This window comes from Oratosquilla oratoria, chromosome 31 (genome assembly GCF_046742065.1).
Source record: "Oratosquilla oratoria isolate Oo_2021 chromosome 31, ASM4674206v1, whole genome shotgun sequence".
Classification (NCBI taxonomy): Eukaryota; Metazoa; Arthropoda; class Malacostraca; order Stomatopoda; family Squillidae; genus Oratosquilla; species Oratosquilla oratoria.
Window position 1 is genome coordinate 1,433,217 of NC_134807.1, and position 17,500 is coordinate 1,450,716.

At 38.2% G+C, this 17,500-nt stretch overlaps 1 protein-coding gene across 1 annotated transcript in view; it reads left to right on the plus strand.

Moving 5' to 3' along the window:
* The window catches only part of LOC143041382 (uncharacterized), a 326,414-nt gene that overhangs the window by 83,389 nt on the left and 225,525 nt on the right, over window positions 1-17,500 (plus strand). The window contains exon 2 of the mRNA XM_076213206.1: window positions 1,851-1,880. The gene's annotated coding sequence lies outside the window, so the exon portion shown is untranslated. The remainder of the gene's footprint in view (window positions 1-1,850; window positions 1,881-17,500) is intronic.

Here is a 17,500-nt window from a genome sequence, read left to right on the forward strand (position 1 = left end):
TTATTTCTCAAGCTCCCGATTATTTGAACTTTCTTCCAAAATCATCCGCTCACATGAAAAGAGTTGTCTGGTATTAACTAATCAGAGTAAAAACTGGTAGATTGAAGGTAATCCTCTTTTAAGCTCAACAAGACTATATATCTATCTATTTATCTATTCATCCATCTATTTTTATATCAAATGCTTTTTTCCCATTATAAGGAAGGTAGCCAAGTCAAATGCATATACCCACTCCCACCCATTCCACTCCCACCTATTCCACTCCCACCTATTCGACTCCCACCCAATCCACTCCCACCCATTCCACTCCCACCTATTCCACTCCCACCCATTCCACTCCCACCCATTCCACTCCCACCCAATCCACTCCCACCCATTCCACTCCCCATTCCACTCCCACCCATTCCACTACCACCCGTTCCACTCCCACCCATTCCACTCCCACCCAATCCACTCCTACCCATTCCACTCCCACCCATTCCACTCCCACCCGTTCCATTCCAACCATTCCACTCCCACCCATTCCACTCCCACCTATTCCACTCCCACCCAATCCACTCCCACCCATTCCACTCCCACCCATTCCACTCCCACCCATTCCACTCCCACCCATTCCACTCCCACCCATTCCACTCCCACCCATTCCACTCCCACCCATTCCACTCCCACCCATTCCACTCCCACCCATTCCACTCCCACCTATTCCACTCCCACCCATCCCTCTCCCACTCATCCCTCTCCCACCCATCCCACTCCCACCCATTCCACTCCCACCCATTCCATTCCCACCCGTTCCATTCCAACCATTCCACTCCCACCCATTCCACTCTAACCCATCCCAGTCCAACCCGTCCCACTCCCACCCCTTCCACTCCCACCCATTCCACTCCCACCAATTCCACTCCCACCCATTCCACTCCCACCCATTCCACTCCCACCCATTCCACTCCCACCCATTCCACTCCCATCCACCACCCTTTCCACCCCCTTCCCATCTTAGCTCCTCATGGATGACGGGTCATACCTGCATCCCTTCCTCTGCTCTTTCTTCATGAACAAGACTACACTCCTTGAATCATAACAAAAGCCTTAAGCTATGGTTTATCTCAATAACATCCCCTTGCGTCCCTATTGGCATTTTACCTTATGTCACAACTGTCCCCAAACTGTTTTATTCACCTTTTCGTCACAACCTTCTCATTGAAGGTATACAGTAAGAGAAAAGCTTTATCATGGATTTATCATCTATTTATTATATCACTACATAGGACATAAGAATAGAGGAGGTTGCAAGAGACCATAAGGCCTACACTAGGGAGTTTGATGTCTCTTACCATCTGAATCCCCATCCAGAAAGTTGTCTAACCTTCTCATATTGATGTATATAAGTACATACGACATAAGAATGGAGGAGGTTGCAAGAGACCATAAGGCTTACACTAGGTAGTTTCATATCCCTTAATACCTGTCATCCCTAACCATGAAGTTATTTAATCTCCAGTTAAAACAATCTACAGTTTCAGTTAAAACAATCTACAGTTTCAGTTAAAACAATCTACAGTTTCAGTTAAAACAATCTACAGTTTCAGCGCTCACTACATAGTTACCAAGTCTGTTCCATTCGTGAACTGATCTGTAGGTAAACCAGTTCTTGCCTATTTGCCTATAAACCCAAATTTACCCAAATTTAATTCATTACGAGTCCTGTGCTGCAGTCTTAATATGATGACCTTGCCTGCACCCCCTTGTTAAAGCCCCTGACCTATTTGAATACCTCTATTAGATGTACCCGCATTTAAGCTTTCTTCGTTGTTTTTGTTTCTCATATAAACTTTCTTCTTTGTTTACAGGACGAAGTGACACCAATGGAACGTTTTCAGGTAAGTTGTGCATAAGTTCACTGGCACCCCTACGGACCAGAATCACACAGTATTCTTTTATTATTTAAGCCTAATCTCCTTAAAAAATCTTGCGTACACACACACACACACACACACACACACACACACACACACACACACAGACACACACACACACACACACACACACACACACATATATATATATATATATATATATATGTATTTATTTATTATTATTATTATTATTATTATTATTATTATTATTATTATTATTATTATTATTATTATTATTATTATTATTATTATTATTTTTTTTTTTTTTTTTTTTTTTTTTTTTTTTTTTTTTTTTTTTTTTTTTTTTTTTTTTACGAATTTACTTCTTTAGTGCGATATTGCCCACGTGGATAGTCATCATAGCTTATCACGCCAGACAGCCAGCCATTCAAGTGTTCTTTGGTTAATTTTGACCAGGTCAATGTTGTCTAAATTGGTTGAAAGCGGGCACGAGTTTAGGACATGGTCAATGTTCTGTTCAGATTCTCCCCACTCGCAGGATGGGTCGGTTTTGAGGCCCCAGTTAACCAGATTGTCACCAGTTCTGGCGACTCTGGATCTTGCTCTATTTAGTGTGGACCATTCGCGTCTTGGTAGCAGTGCCCCATCTGGATAATAGTTGGTTGTTTAGAAAAAAATTGCATAAGTTCTCCGAAGGTTTAGGCCAAGAGAGAAGGCTTCGGCTGCAGCCATCAACTTTAGACTCTTCCTTCTTCTTCTTCTTCTACTTTCTCTTCTTCCTCTTCTTCTTTCTCTTCTTCGTCTTCTTCTTCTTCTTATTCCCCTTTTTCTTTTTATTCATCTATAAACATAAAATACATCAAGAAATAGATGAATAGATTAATAAATGACATAGAACATAATAATAGTACACCACTATTACAACCACTACCACCACCACTACTACTACTACTACTACTACTACTACTACTACTACTACTACTACTACTACTACTACTACTACTACTACTACTACTAACACTATTACTACTGTTGACACTATTACTACTGTTGACACTATTACTATTGTGTATACATTGTGACGAATGTGGAAAGGAGGTAAAGGGAACACGGGCTGAGGGAAATACTTTTATTCCTGACTAGTTTCGCCTCTGATGAAGCCACTCAGGCGAAACTAGTCAGGAATAAATGTATTTCCCTCAGCCCGTGTTCCCTTTACCTCATTTCCACTATTACTATTGTTGACACTACTACTACTGTTGACACTACTACTATTGTTGACACTACTACTACTTTTTTAATGTATTAAACGACCTCCATCCTCGTGGAACTGTTTGTTGAAAGCAGTCAGGGTCTGTCTCCCACAGACACAGTTCACTGGTCCCCTCTCTCGCCAATGCCTGTGGTTGACAACCCCTTTTATATCTTATTCTATTTCGTTTTAATCAATTCTAACACACAAATTCACTACCACGACTACTACTATGAATTCTACTAATAATACTACTACTACTAGGTGAAGTTGGGCTGTTGCGTCAGACCAAGCAAGCAGGCAAAATAGAAATTCTTTGATCGTGAAACGATGCCTGCTGAGCTTTGGAATAGGAACGAGGACCTACGTTTCTTTAAGAAAAAAGAAAAAGTGAAATTGATTTATAAAATATGAACAAAGATACAAGTCCCTAAATAGATAGATAAATTAATAAGTGAATAAGTAAATGAATTAATAAATAAATAAAGATAAGTAAAATCAATCAATAAAAGAATAGGTAACGTAAAAGATTTATCAATGTGAATAGATGAACAGGTAGATACATTTACAAACAAATAAATAGATATTCACATAAACAATATTAATCAAATATATTAATAAGTAAATAATGAATTAACAAATATATGATAACTAACTGAATGAATAAAAAATAAGTTAATGAATAAATGAATAGATAATGATTATAGATAAATTAATTAGTGAATAAATAAATACATTTATAAACAGATAACCAAATAAATAAATGAGTAAATAAATAAAAAGATAAATAGGTAAAACAAGTAAATGATTGAACATCCCAACCACAAATGTGAGAGAGCAAATGGGAGTGTTTGCGTGGCCAATCCGAGCTTGGACTTAAATTCCCCGGCGTCTGAATATCCGCCCTGTTACTCACTTGACATTGAGGGTCAAATATTGGCCTCGACAAGGGCTGGACGCTCGAACACAGGTGTCCGGCAACAAACATGACAGCCTCGATCCCCAAACGAGCGAATAATTCTCGATCACAATTCGAATTTGGTCACCACAGAAACCTCGGCCTAGTCTTCATCGATTTTGTTCTGTTTGACTTCAGAAATGTTTTGTTCGATTGACGAAGGACTCCTGGATTGGAAATGGATAAATGTATTAAATCAATCTCTATCTATATACCAAGGGTTTCTTCCCACTTATGAGGGGGGTAGGCAAATCAAATGCACACACCCACTCCCACCCATTCCACTCCCATCGACCACCCTTTCCCCCTCCCCCCTCTCATCTTAGCTCCTCGTGGATGACGGGCCATCTTAGTCTCCTGCTCGATGCCCGGGTCTAAAGCAACGCAGCAAGAAGCATTTATTAAATAAAAAAATAAATTCCCTCCTTTGATCATCGTTCCTGTCATTGTAGAGGACAATATTAATGAACCGGTTTCCATTAGGACGAATAAAATCACCTGACGGCACCAAAATAGAGAATAAAATATCCTAATTCACTTGACATCTATCACCAGAATAGGGATTTTTTCACACACTCTTGCAGACATGTCAAACATAAACATTTAAATGAGAAAGATAAGATCAATTCGAAGTGAGAGAGCCGTGGCATTGTTATAATTCGGAGCTTATTTCGTTTAAATAAAACAGTAAGTCATAAGTGAAATGCATTAACTGTCGGTGGTTGTTTGTCATCGTACAATGCTATTCGTAGGTTTGTTGGAAACGCGACGAGTTGCTGGGTCATCATTAACTGCCTCGTTTACAAAGTTTAACTAGTTTCCGCTAGACTCTTCACACAGACATACATACATACATACACACACACACACACACACACACACACACACACACACACACACACACACACACACACACACACGCACACGCACACACACGTACACACGAGTACACACTAAAAGGAATAGAACAGCTGGATGGTGCCCCTGTCCTATATAGTATAATTAGATTAATGCTATTAGGCAATTAGGTAAACACACACACACACACACACACACACACACACACACACACACACACACACACACACACACACACACACACACACACACACACACACACACACACACACACACACACACACACACACACACACACACACACACACACACACACACACACACAAACAAACAAACAAAAAGAGAAACAAACACAAAACAAAAATCACTGAGTCTTTTGTTTGCCATAAAACTTTATTCAGGACAAAAGCTGTCCTCAGCACTGCAAGGGCCAAGAACGTTTTCCTTGTACGAGCGTCCTTGACTTGATTGTTTTTGAAATTCATTTATTTCGACTTTTCCAAAGAGAGAGAGAGAGAGAAAAGAGGGAATTCTGAAAAAGTCCCTTTCCTCCCAAATGCATGATTCGTGTATGCGACTGATTAATCCTTTGAAGAGAGGAAGAGGCTCTCTTTGGGCTGAAGAAAGTCGCCTGACGATGTGTAAAGCAAAACCTTCCCGGAATGAGTTGGCTGATATGGTTTACCCTTTTTGAATAAGAACATAAGAATGAAGGAGACTGCAAGAGACCATAAGGCCTACACTAGGAATTTCCTTGTCCATTGCCACCAATCACCTTCCTCTACAAATTGCTGATATGGTTTACCCTTTTGAATAAGAACATAAGAATGAAGGAGACTGCAAGAGACCATAAGACCTACACTAGGGATTTCCTTGTCCATTTCCACCAATCACCTTCCTCTACAAATTGCTGATATGGTTTACCCTTTTGAATAAGAACATAAGAATGAAGGAGACTGCAAGAGACCATAAGACCTACACTAGGGATTTCCTTGTCCATTTCCACCAATCACCTTCATCTACAAAATGATTTAACCTTCTCTTAAAGCAATCAATAGTGTCCCTTAACAGAATAAAGTCGCTTGTATATAACCAAAGTAGATGATAGTATTAGTCTTAATTTCTGTCTCGAGTTTTTAACTGCCAAAAAACCGTAACCCTGCTGTGGCTGGCAACGATCCTCAACTGATTCAATTGTCTACTGTATTGCGTTCGTGTGGGACCGTTTTTATATCATCAACCTATAGTAGAGAATGAGTTGTCTCCGGCTGACAGCTTGCTATATATGATGAAATGGAACCAATGTATGAACTGACATAGGGAAATTCTTGTTTTCTTTTTTTTTTTGTACTGACAGTAGGAAGATTATCCTCCCTGCTATACATTTTGTTTATCTATTTTTTATCTCCTGATTGACGATACGGAAATGTTTCTTTGCCATACGTCATGTAGGACCTCTATTATCAGATAACTGTCATCTGTTCCACCATACAGATTAACAGGAAACTGAGTTTATTTTCTAGGGTTTACATGTGTGTGTGTGTGTGTGTGTGTGTGTGTGTGTGTGTGTGTGTGTGTGTGTGTGTGTGTGTGTGTGTGTGTGTGTGTGTGTGTGTGTGTGTGTGTGTGTGTGTGTGTGTGTGTGTGTGTGTGTGTGTGTGTGTGTGTGTGTGTGTGTGTGATTTTGTATGCATGTATGTATGTATGCATGTATACATGTATGTATGCATGTGTGTGTGTGTGTGTGTGTGTGTGTGTGTGTGTGTGTGTGTGTGTGTGTGTGCTTGTATGTGTGTGTGTATGTGTTTGTGTGCGTGCGTGGGTGCGTATGAGTAGACACTAAAATTATAATCATCTATAATATCTAAATATTTTCCCTTATTTTGCTCATACACACCTGAATAAAGTTAACTGTTAAGTTTACTTCTATTTCTAGATTCTATACAATTGTTGATAGCACTAGATTAGTTGTGAATAATAGTAAGCTTCATACCAAGGAGGTGTGTGTTTTTATGTGTGTGTATGAGGGGGATGCGAGTCCACAGACAAATTGGCAAAGAAAAACAGAAGAGTCTGTGAGGTACTGCGTTCTCCCCAAAATGTTTCCTATAAAGATAATAAGTAGATCAATAAATAAATAGATAAATAATACAAAAATAAATCAAATCAAATAAAATCAAACTGACAAAATAAACAAGGAAAGTAAACCAATAATGAAACAATAGGTCTGCGTAGTTATTTGCTAAAAAAAAATAAGGCAATTATTTGTTTAGAAGTACTGTTGTTTAACTCAAGTTCGTACCGAACACTACACCTTGCCTCAGTTTCTTCAGAGATTAGAAGTCTGAGATTATCCCTCATCTTGTCCAGTCCCGAGTTCCCATATCTTCCTTATTAGTTCTGGACACTTTACTCATCAGTCTGGTCCATTGACCAATCATTCACCCCATCAGCTCACGCCTTCTCATCACGTCAACTCATGAAAGCAAAGATTCTCTACTCCTTTATTTTTTATTTATTTATTTATTTATTTATTTATTTATTTATTTATTTATTTATTTATCTATCTATCTATCTATCTATCTATCTATCTATCTATCTATCTATCTATCTATCTATCTATCTATCTATCTATCTATTTATTTATTTATTTATTTATTTATTTATTTATTTATTTATTTATTTATTTATTTATTTATTTGTTTATTCATTTTTAATTTTTCTCTCATTTTTGGTCGAAATAATTTAAGAACACAAGATTGAAGGAGACTATAAGATACCATAAGGCCTACACAATGTAGTTCCATATCCATTACCTCCTACCATCCCTATCCATAAAATTGTCTAACCTTTTCTAACGACCGATAGTTTCAGCGCTCACCACATGGTTACTAAGTCTATTCCATTGGCTGACTACTCTATTAAAAAACCAGTTCTTGTTTATTTATTTCTTAAATCTAAAATCGTCAAAGTTGAATCCATTACTGCGATTCCTGCCTTGTAGTCTTAATATGATGACCTTGTTTGCGTCACCTTTGTTAAATCCTCTTTATTTTCTACTATTTATATTTTATCATTCTCTTTTCATCATTCCTTGATTTGGTATAGTTTTCATCCTGTTTACATGCTAACTAGGTAATCAACCAATCTATTACTGCGAATCCTGCCTTGTAGTCTTAATATGATGACCTTGTTTGTGTCACCTTTGTTAAAGCCTCTTTATTTTCTACTATTTATAGTTTATCATTCTCTTTTCATTATTCCTTGATTTGGTATAGTTTTCATCCTGTTTACAAGCTAACTAGGCAATCAACCAACTAACTACTCATCCACCTACTTAACTAATCTTACTAATTAATCATTAAACTAACACTAATCAATTAACTATCTAACTAGCATATGAAATGAGGTAGCCCACCATAGCGTCGCGAGATTGTCCCCAATATTAGAAGCGCTGGTAAACAGCACTTCATAAAAACACCGGATTATATCTTTCGACATTAGCCAGATTTCTTGAGAGTACGCCACTGTAGCTAACGTACTTGAAATGCTAATAATGATTAATTAATTATATTGATGATGATGATAGAAATGTTGTTAACATTGACAATAATATTTATATGAAAATGATAATGGTATTGATGATGATGATGATGATGAAAATGATGATAAAAATGATGATGATAAAAATGATGACGATGATGATAATAAAAATGGTGATAAAAAAAATGATAAAAATTATGATGATGATAAAAATTATGATAAAAATTATGATAAAAATTGGATAATAAAAATGCTGATAATAAAAATGGTGATAAAAATGGTGATAAAAATGATGATAAAATGATGATAAAAATGATGATGATGATGATAATAATAACAAGAATAACAACAAAAACAACAATGATACTAGTAATAATATATATATGTATCCGCGTTTGCATATACGTAAGCGCGCTTGTGTACATTCTCGAAGTTTCCAGTGAGATAATCATATTTAAAAAATAAATAAACGAATAGATAAAAACATAAGTAAATATATAAATTCCTATAAATAAACGAATTAAAAAGAAAACAAACACGTAGATAAATAAAGTAGAAAAAAACGCTCTTCCAACGGAAGCAGTGAATCAGGTTGTTTATCTCATCCTGGCAAATCGAAATAACTGGTGAGGCAAGTTCTAATGGATTAGCGCCCGCGAACGAACTGAAGTGAGTGATGTGGCCTGGCTAAGGAGGCGAAGGGGGGGGGGGGGGGGAGACGTAGGGAGGGGACGAAAGCTGATACGAAAACATTACGTCATAGGTTATATATACATATACATATACACACGCATACACGCACACACACACACACACACACACGCACACATGCACGCAAGCAAACATACACAAACATCCACGTGTATACAGTATAGGTGTGTGTGTGTGTGTGTGTGTGTGTGTGTGTGTGTGTGTGTGTGTGTGTGTGTGTGTGTGTGTGTGTGTGTGTGTGTGTGTGTGTGTGTGTGCGTGTGTGCCTGAGTGTTTATGAATATCCATATCCATCCTAAGACAAGAAGGATATTGTCATAAATATATTTTCGTCTTAAAACTAGTTTCTGTCGAAATTATGTTCAAAGTTGGACAATCCTTACACCGCCGCTTTCAGCAGCAGAGTGGAAGACACTTAACACCTGAAGTGTTTTCACATTTCTCTACTTTAGTTTTTGAATGCCTAATGCCTGACTTAAGTACTGAGTTAATTCTTTTATGCAACCTATTTATTGTCAAATCAAATCAAATCAGCCATCCTGAGTCCACTGCTGAACAAAGGCCTCCTTCCTAGCATTCCATGATTCACACGACCGCGACAACCTCCGCCACGCTACCCCTGCAAACTTCTCAAGCCTATCCTCAACGTCAATGTATCAACTCTTGGATAGGTATTTATTGTATGTATCACCAAATTGGAGGCTTTAAGGAGCTCATAAAAGATCATATTACTACCATAACGGCAATGTACAAGTTAGGAACGGCATGTAAAAAGGTGTTAAGTATTACTAGACATAGACAATATACTACTAAATAAATGCGATTACCTTACTAGACATCGACAGTATACCACTAAATGAATGTGATTGCTTGAAATTGGTAGAAAAAGAATGAATCTTAGTTCTTTCAGTTCCAACTGTCGTACATAAAGACAACATGGGGGGCTTCTAATGGGGTTCACTCTGAGCGTAGTGACAGTTTCAGGAAAGAATATTTTCAGTAAAATTATTCCAGACGATTCCAAGCGTTTCCGTTACGTTGATGAATGTCTAACTTTTTGGAAAGGGATGATAGATGGCAAGGGACATGTCAAAGCCTGGTGTAGGCCTTATGGTCTCCTGCAGTCTCCTCTATTCTTATGTTCTTATGTCGAAGAAAATGCGAGATAAGTGATACAAGAGAGGAAAGGAGAAGGTCTGATTTCAAGGTAGGGTGGAGTTGGGATGTTTCCGTTCAGAAAAGAAATGAAATAATGATGGTCATCGCAAAGCGCAGTGACCTAAAGGAAATAAAAATCAAAATTAGAATGTTGGATAATTATATCGTACTTAGAAAAAAAAGGAATTGCACCAAGCATAATAATGAAAAATCGGGTTGAAAATGGTGAAAAATTCTTGTGGCTTTTCTTCCTTCATCAGCGCATCTAATTGGCGGAATCTAGTACTTTTTTGTCATATTGTTAAAACTATCTGATATTTTATTCCTGGGGATTTTAAACGTAATGAACAACGTGATACTTGATACGATCTCAAATGTAAAAAAAAAAAAGTTCTTGACCTGATATATATATATATATATATATATATATATATATATATGTATGTATATATATATATATATATATATATATATATATATATGTATGTATATATATACATATACATAGAGCCTATACATTTTCATTTGGTAAAATTTTATCAAGAAAAATAATGGTAATCTATCTCAAGTTCACAGACTACCACGAGAATGTAAAACATGAAATAATGGAAAGCTACAATCCATAAAAATGCGAGAATTACATAGCAATGTTAGGGAAAGAATACTTCGTTATGTTCACCCTTTAGCAATTTGATTCATGCTTGAGGAAACTAAATATAATTTCCATAATTAAAACAAATAGAATATAATTTACCACGTTGCAGTTTCACTCTGAGCTGTTGAGACTTGTTATGGTTTCTGGAATAAAGCATATCCTGGACGAAATCATAAACTTGGGAGAAAAAAAAACGCAAGAAGGGCACTTGCATATTTGAATATCTTTGTCGAAGAAAGGGGAGGGTAGATGATAAAAGTCTACCCTATAATGTATTAATATAAAATTTCATATGTAATTTTTGTCCATCCCGAGGGCGGGGGGGGGGTGGCGATCCTTACCCAGAATGTGCTCTGACAAGGGAGATATGGAATTGAAGTTTGCTGTCATTCTACACTATCTCTCTTTCTCTTTCTTTTTCTCTTTATCTCTCTTTCTCTTCCTCTTTCTCTTTCTCTTTCTCTTTCTCTCTCTCTCTCTCTCTCTCTCTCTCTCTCTCTCTCTCTCTCTCTCTCTCTCTCTCTCTCTCTCTTTCTCTTTTTCTCCTTCTTGCCAGCATTTTTTTTTTTTTTTATTATTATCAGTCATTGCTGTAGCTTCAGAGAATTTCTTGTCTTGCTAGACAGGACCCCACCACTCCTCTGCCGTGTGTCCCTTTTTTACCATAAGTTCCATTGATGCCGACAAGAAATATTTTGGTCTGTGACAAGAGCGAATGAGAAAAAAATAATTAAATGAAATAATACAAAATTTTGCTTAGTGTTTACTCATTAACGACGTTTCCGGCGAAATTGTTTTTTATTATCCTTGTGTTCTGATAGCTAGAGACCATTAATTTTCGTCCTATTAGTATTTAATGCGAAAATATTTTCAACTTATCAATTCCCTTTGAAATATTCTAGGTTTACTTAAAACCCGTGATAACTATTTAAATCCATGATGATAATTCGCTTTAACGTCAACGAACTCCCCCTATTGGGAGGTTAGCACGGTGCCCCTTACAGAGGACTTTAACGTGAAATATAATGAACCATACCCTTGGTCCAACTCGCTAGCGGCAGAGTTCGAACCACCATCACCTCGACCTAAGCCGCACGTATCGACGCTTTAATCCGCTCGACTAGCAAGCTTCCTCCTTTATAAAGGGGAAGAATCCTTTAGTGTATAGACAGATAGATTAGATCCTACAATAGAGATGGAGAATAGGATCAAAGGATTTAAGCGGTTTTCGTATGATTTGTTTCTCATATTTGGTATGAGATTTGTGGTTCGTCGGTGTCCCCTTTCCATTCCATCAGTGTGGGTGGATCAGAAATGCATTTAATTGATGGATATCTGTATTTCTTTTCTAAGTCATAATACAACCCTAGCAATCTCATTGTTTTATTTCCTTTCTCTGAGTCAAAAATATAATGTTTCGATATCTTAAGGTCATTATTAGTAATTAATATTTTTTTCTATTCAAGACACTTTTTAATATCTGGAGTCGTACTAACGCGTCTAAACTTCTAGAATCTGACTATTTCCTCTTTCCTTAATGTGTTGGTGGCGTAATCTTTAGCGTGCTGATCTCGCATTCGCATAGTTGTGGGTTCGAGTCCCGCACTTCTTTCCTATTCCCAGCAGTGACTGTTACTTGCACCAATAGACCAAGCGCATAGGGCAAAGGTGACTGCTTTGGTCGCAGCTATTCAGCGCCTCCTGGCGTAGGCTCCTCACCACCTTTCCTCCATCATCTCGCACCTCCTCTTTCCCATCTTCTCTCCCCCATCGTCGCCTGTGTCGTCTGTGTCGCCTGCGTCACCTGCGTCTCCTCTGTTCTGCCTCTTCTTACCCTTTTCATTCCTGTTCCGTTCTTAACCTAAGGGCAAACCTCAGACACAGGCGACACAAGCGACACAGGCGACACAGGCGACACAGGCGAGACAGCACAGAACAAAGGCAGACTCCCTGTTGTTGAATTGAAATGCGGTTCGAACTTCTCTCACACTTGAAATGTTTGAAGATGTACCACATCAACATTTCAAGTGAGAGAGAAGTTCAAACTGTACTTGATTCAGCAAGAGGAAGTTTGTGCTGCGTCGCCTACGTCGCCTGCGTCGTCTGTGTCGCCTGTGTCGCCTGCGTCGCCTGTGTCACCTGCGTCGCCTGTGTCACCTGCGTCGCCTGTGTCGCCTGCGTCACCTGCGTCGCCTGTGTCGCCTGCGTCACCTGCGTCGCCTGCGTCGCCTGCGTCACCTGCGTCGCCTGTGTCGCCTGCGTCACCTGCGTCGCCTGTGTCGCCTGCGTCACCTGCGTCGCCTGCGTCGCCTGTGTCGCGCCCGTGTCGCCCGTGTAGCCCGTCTCGCCTGCGTCGCCTGTGTCACCTGTGTCGCCTGTGTCACCTGCGTCGCCTGTGTCACCCGCGTCGCCTGCGTCGCCTGTGTCACCTGCGTCGCCTGTGTCACCTGCGTCGCCTGTGTCGCCTGTGTCGCCTGCGTCGCCTGTGTCGCCTGTGTCGCCTGTGTCGCCTGTGTCGCCTGTGCCGCCTGCGTCGCCTGCGCCGCCTGCGTCAGCTGTGTCACCTGCGTCGCCTGTGTCGCCTGCGTTACCTGTGCCGCCTGCGTCGTGTGTGTCGGCTGCGTCGCCTGCGTTGCCTGTGCCACCTGCGTCGCCTGCGTCGCCTGTGTCGCTTGTGTCGCCTGCGTCGCCTGTGTCGCCTGCGCCGCCTGCGTTACCTGTGCCGCCTGCGTCCCCTGCGTCTCAGCTTGCGCTTGGGCTTAGATACCTCTTACCCTCTATGTATCTGTTTCGGAGGGTCCTTCCCTTACAATTGCATGACCCGTTGCATGATTCAATTCCCATCCGCTGTTTAAGCCTCTTCATCGTTGTGTAATCCTCTTCTGTTGGTTCCCTGTGTCCGCGTGCATGTTCAGTGAATATTCAGTTACTTATGTAATTATTGTCATATCTATCCTTCATTTCTGCTTGCTGTTTATCAATCTGGTTATTTTATCATATACTGATCTATAAATGTTATTTGTATTTACATTCGAGTTTTTTGTTTCCTTTAAATATTTGTGTGTTTATTTCATTCTTGTATGTTTATTTCATTCTTTATCAATTTGTTAATGTGTTATTCATTCTCTATTTCTGTTTGCTTATATATCCGTTATTGTATTATCTGTTTTTATTTGTTATTTAGTTCGCTATTGTATTATTCATTCACTATTGTATTATTTATTATTTATTCTGTATGTTTTTTAATTCTTTATTGAATGATCTATTTTTTCATTTCTACTTGATTATTAGTCATTATTGTATAGTTTATTCTTTATTTGTATTTGCTTATTACTTCGTTATTGCAATGTTTATTCTTAATCTCTATTTGTTTATTAATTCGTTCATTTACTTATTTACTAATCTCCCATTGTTTACTCTAGATATCGCAAGGTGATTTTCATTAAACTGAAAAAAGTCAGCAGACGTCAAAGTATATTTTCTGTCTCGTTTGTAATAAGTTCTTGTGTTACTTTGTCGTTAGACAATTCAATTCAATTCAAGGAAGATTTTTCAAGCGTCAAGAAGTGGTCTTTGTTTTCATTCAAACTCTAAAGTCCAAATCTTTATCATTTTTCGTTTAATTTCGTTTCATTTCCATTCCTTTTCATATCATTTCAATTTATTCCAATTCATTTCATTTCAGTCCAGCTCATTCCAGTTAGGTTCATTTCGTTTAATTTAATTTCATTTCATTTCATTTCATTTCATTCCATCTCATCTCATCTTATCTGATTGATTTTTATTTTATTTCGCTTCGTTTCATTTCGTTTAATTCTATTTTGCCTAATTTAATTTAATTTCATTTAATATTATCTGTCATTTCATCTCAAATTTTGTTTCATCTCATTTCATTTCATTTTATCTTATCTTATCTCATTTCATCTCATCTCATTTGATCTAATTTAACTTAATTTAATCTAATCTAATCTAATTTCATCTCATTTCATCTCTTTTCATCCCAATTCATCTCAACTCATCTCAATTCATCTCACTTTTTCTCACTTCATTTCACTTCATTTCACTTCATTATGTAAAGATATCTTCATTTCAAATCGGTAACAATTTCCTTCTTCTCCTACACCAACCCTTCTTTTGTTTTGGTTTTGTCTGACTGAATAAAAATGTGTGGCACCAGCTGGGACCAGTGTGCAAGTCTTCTTAAAGGCCTGTTTTCCTTGGTGCAATCACACGGCGCGCCCCTCGCCACTGACTGTGGTGGGCAAATAATTATCATCCTCCCACCACAGCTAAGCCAATGGCGGGTGACGCGTATCCTACTAACTGGCATCCTATTTGGGGTAAGCGCGTTAGTTGTAGGTTCGGTTAAAATGATCAACCTCGAACTTTGCATCTCGAAGCAAAAGAGCCTCGCTCAAAAACAGAGACTTGGTGTTCTAGACAATCGCTTGACAATCATTCACTGAGCCGTGAACGATTATCTTTGAGCAATAATCGTACCGAGCGAAGCGTACCTTTAACCAGGAACAAAGGTTAAACGAACTAGATTAAGGATTGTACTAAACCTTTCGCGAGTTTTGGCTTTCAACCATGCTGATCTGGTTGAATGGAAAAATTATTTTCATTTTTCGTAATAATGGTCAATCAATTTGTCAAATTTCATTTTCTTATGGTAGAAAGTTCCGCCCGGTTTTGCGATAAGTTTAAAAAGTAAAAATAAAAAATAAATAAATAATTACAAAGGAAGTTTCCCTTAGCTGAATAAAATCACCTGGCGGCAGTCAGATTAAATGTACAATAAGAAAATTATTTAACGTTTCTTATATTGCACATAAGATGGGATTATTAATATTCTTTTACTTACATCTTATTGACTTTAACTTAGTTTTATAAACACATGTCATTCTTTTATTTGTATTATTATTAGCAGATTTTATGTTTATCTTTCTTCCTCCCCTCTCTTCTTTATTGTCTCTTATCTTTCCAATTATTGTGTTTCTTCCACATATTCCTTCTTTCTCTTCTTTTCTCTTTGCTTCTTCGTTTTCTCTCCTTTCGTAATCCTTTTCTGTATATTATCGCCTAACAGCCTTTCTATCATCTATTTTATTTCTTCTTATATATATTTTCTTATATGTTTTCTTCTTATATATTTCATATTTCTTGTTTTCATTTATCATCTTCGTCTAGTTAAATTTTGTTTTCCTGTTAATGTTGATATCTCAGTTCCCGTTTTCTCTTTATTTTTTCTTCTTCCGTTTTCTAAGGCCCACTTCAGGTCTTAGTCTTTCTCTTCCCATTCTTATTTCGTCCTTTATTTTCTTACCATTTTCCCTTAATCTCCGTTTTCTAATCCCACCGCTAGATTTCTGATACCCTGTCAGGTTTTTCACTTCAATATATTTATTCATTTATTCATTTATTTATTCATTTGTTTATTTATTTTGTTTTATTTTTTCTTTACTTCCTGTTCCTGTTTCTTCCCTCCCGTTTTCTATATTCTTTTCTACGTTTTCTTTTCTCCCTTTTACCTTTCCGTATTTCAGAATTTGTACCCCACTTCCCATTTTCTATGTTACTATCCGTTTTCTTTTTCCAGTTGCATCAGACCCATTTTCTACTATCTCTTACCCATAAAGGAACCCACTACTATCTCATCCTCGTCCATCACGTGATTGGTCGGAAAGGATTCCAAAAGAGAGCTTCGTTTTCTTTCTCAATCAGATATCAGTTCCCAACCATCCATCCGTTTTCTATGGATGCCATTAGTAAACAGTCAAACTGAAAAAAAAATATAATATTCCTGAAAAGTATCACTATGACTCCGTATTACGTCTGATTAATTAATAATGATATTTGAAACATAATGACACGAGCTACATATTAGGATGTGTGTGCTCAAAGCCACTACCTTCATTAAAATGGAATTTATGCAATGATATGAACAAGCAAATGTGAATCCCACTCTTACTTGTTAATCCTGCCGAATCAATGTGATAAGTTTTGTTCACCGAAAGAAAAAAATGTTCATTAAGAATGAGGCATTTTGGTTCATAAGGATACCAGCCGTCCCCGATTCCAGGGAAGATTTTCGCAGAAGGATCTGATCCCGGAAGACTACGCCAGCGTCCGCCTCACAGTACTCCTGATGATAACAGGAATTTATGATCTTTCCCATGTGACATTGAGCGTTGGTTTGTGGTCTGGGATGCATAGGGCCTCCTTGTGCCGTAAGATCCAACGTCGTTGTTGTTGTTGTCGTTCCCTAGGCAGTCCCGTCTCCCCAAGGAATGCCATAGCCGAAACTGGGTTTTCCCACAAATCCTTTATAGAGCGTATGTTGTGTTGTTTGCGTGCATGATTGTGTATAATGCAGTCTTCCATTATGTGTTGTATGGTATGGGGTGAAGTGTTACATCCTGGGCAGCTGTTCACAACGCGGTCATCCAGGATGGAAACCTTCTGGGGGAGTTGATGACCTCTCGTGA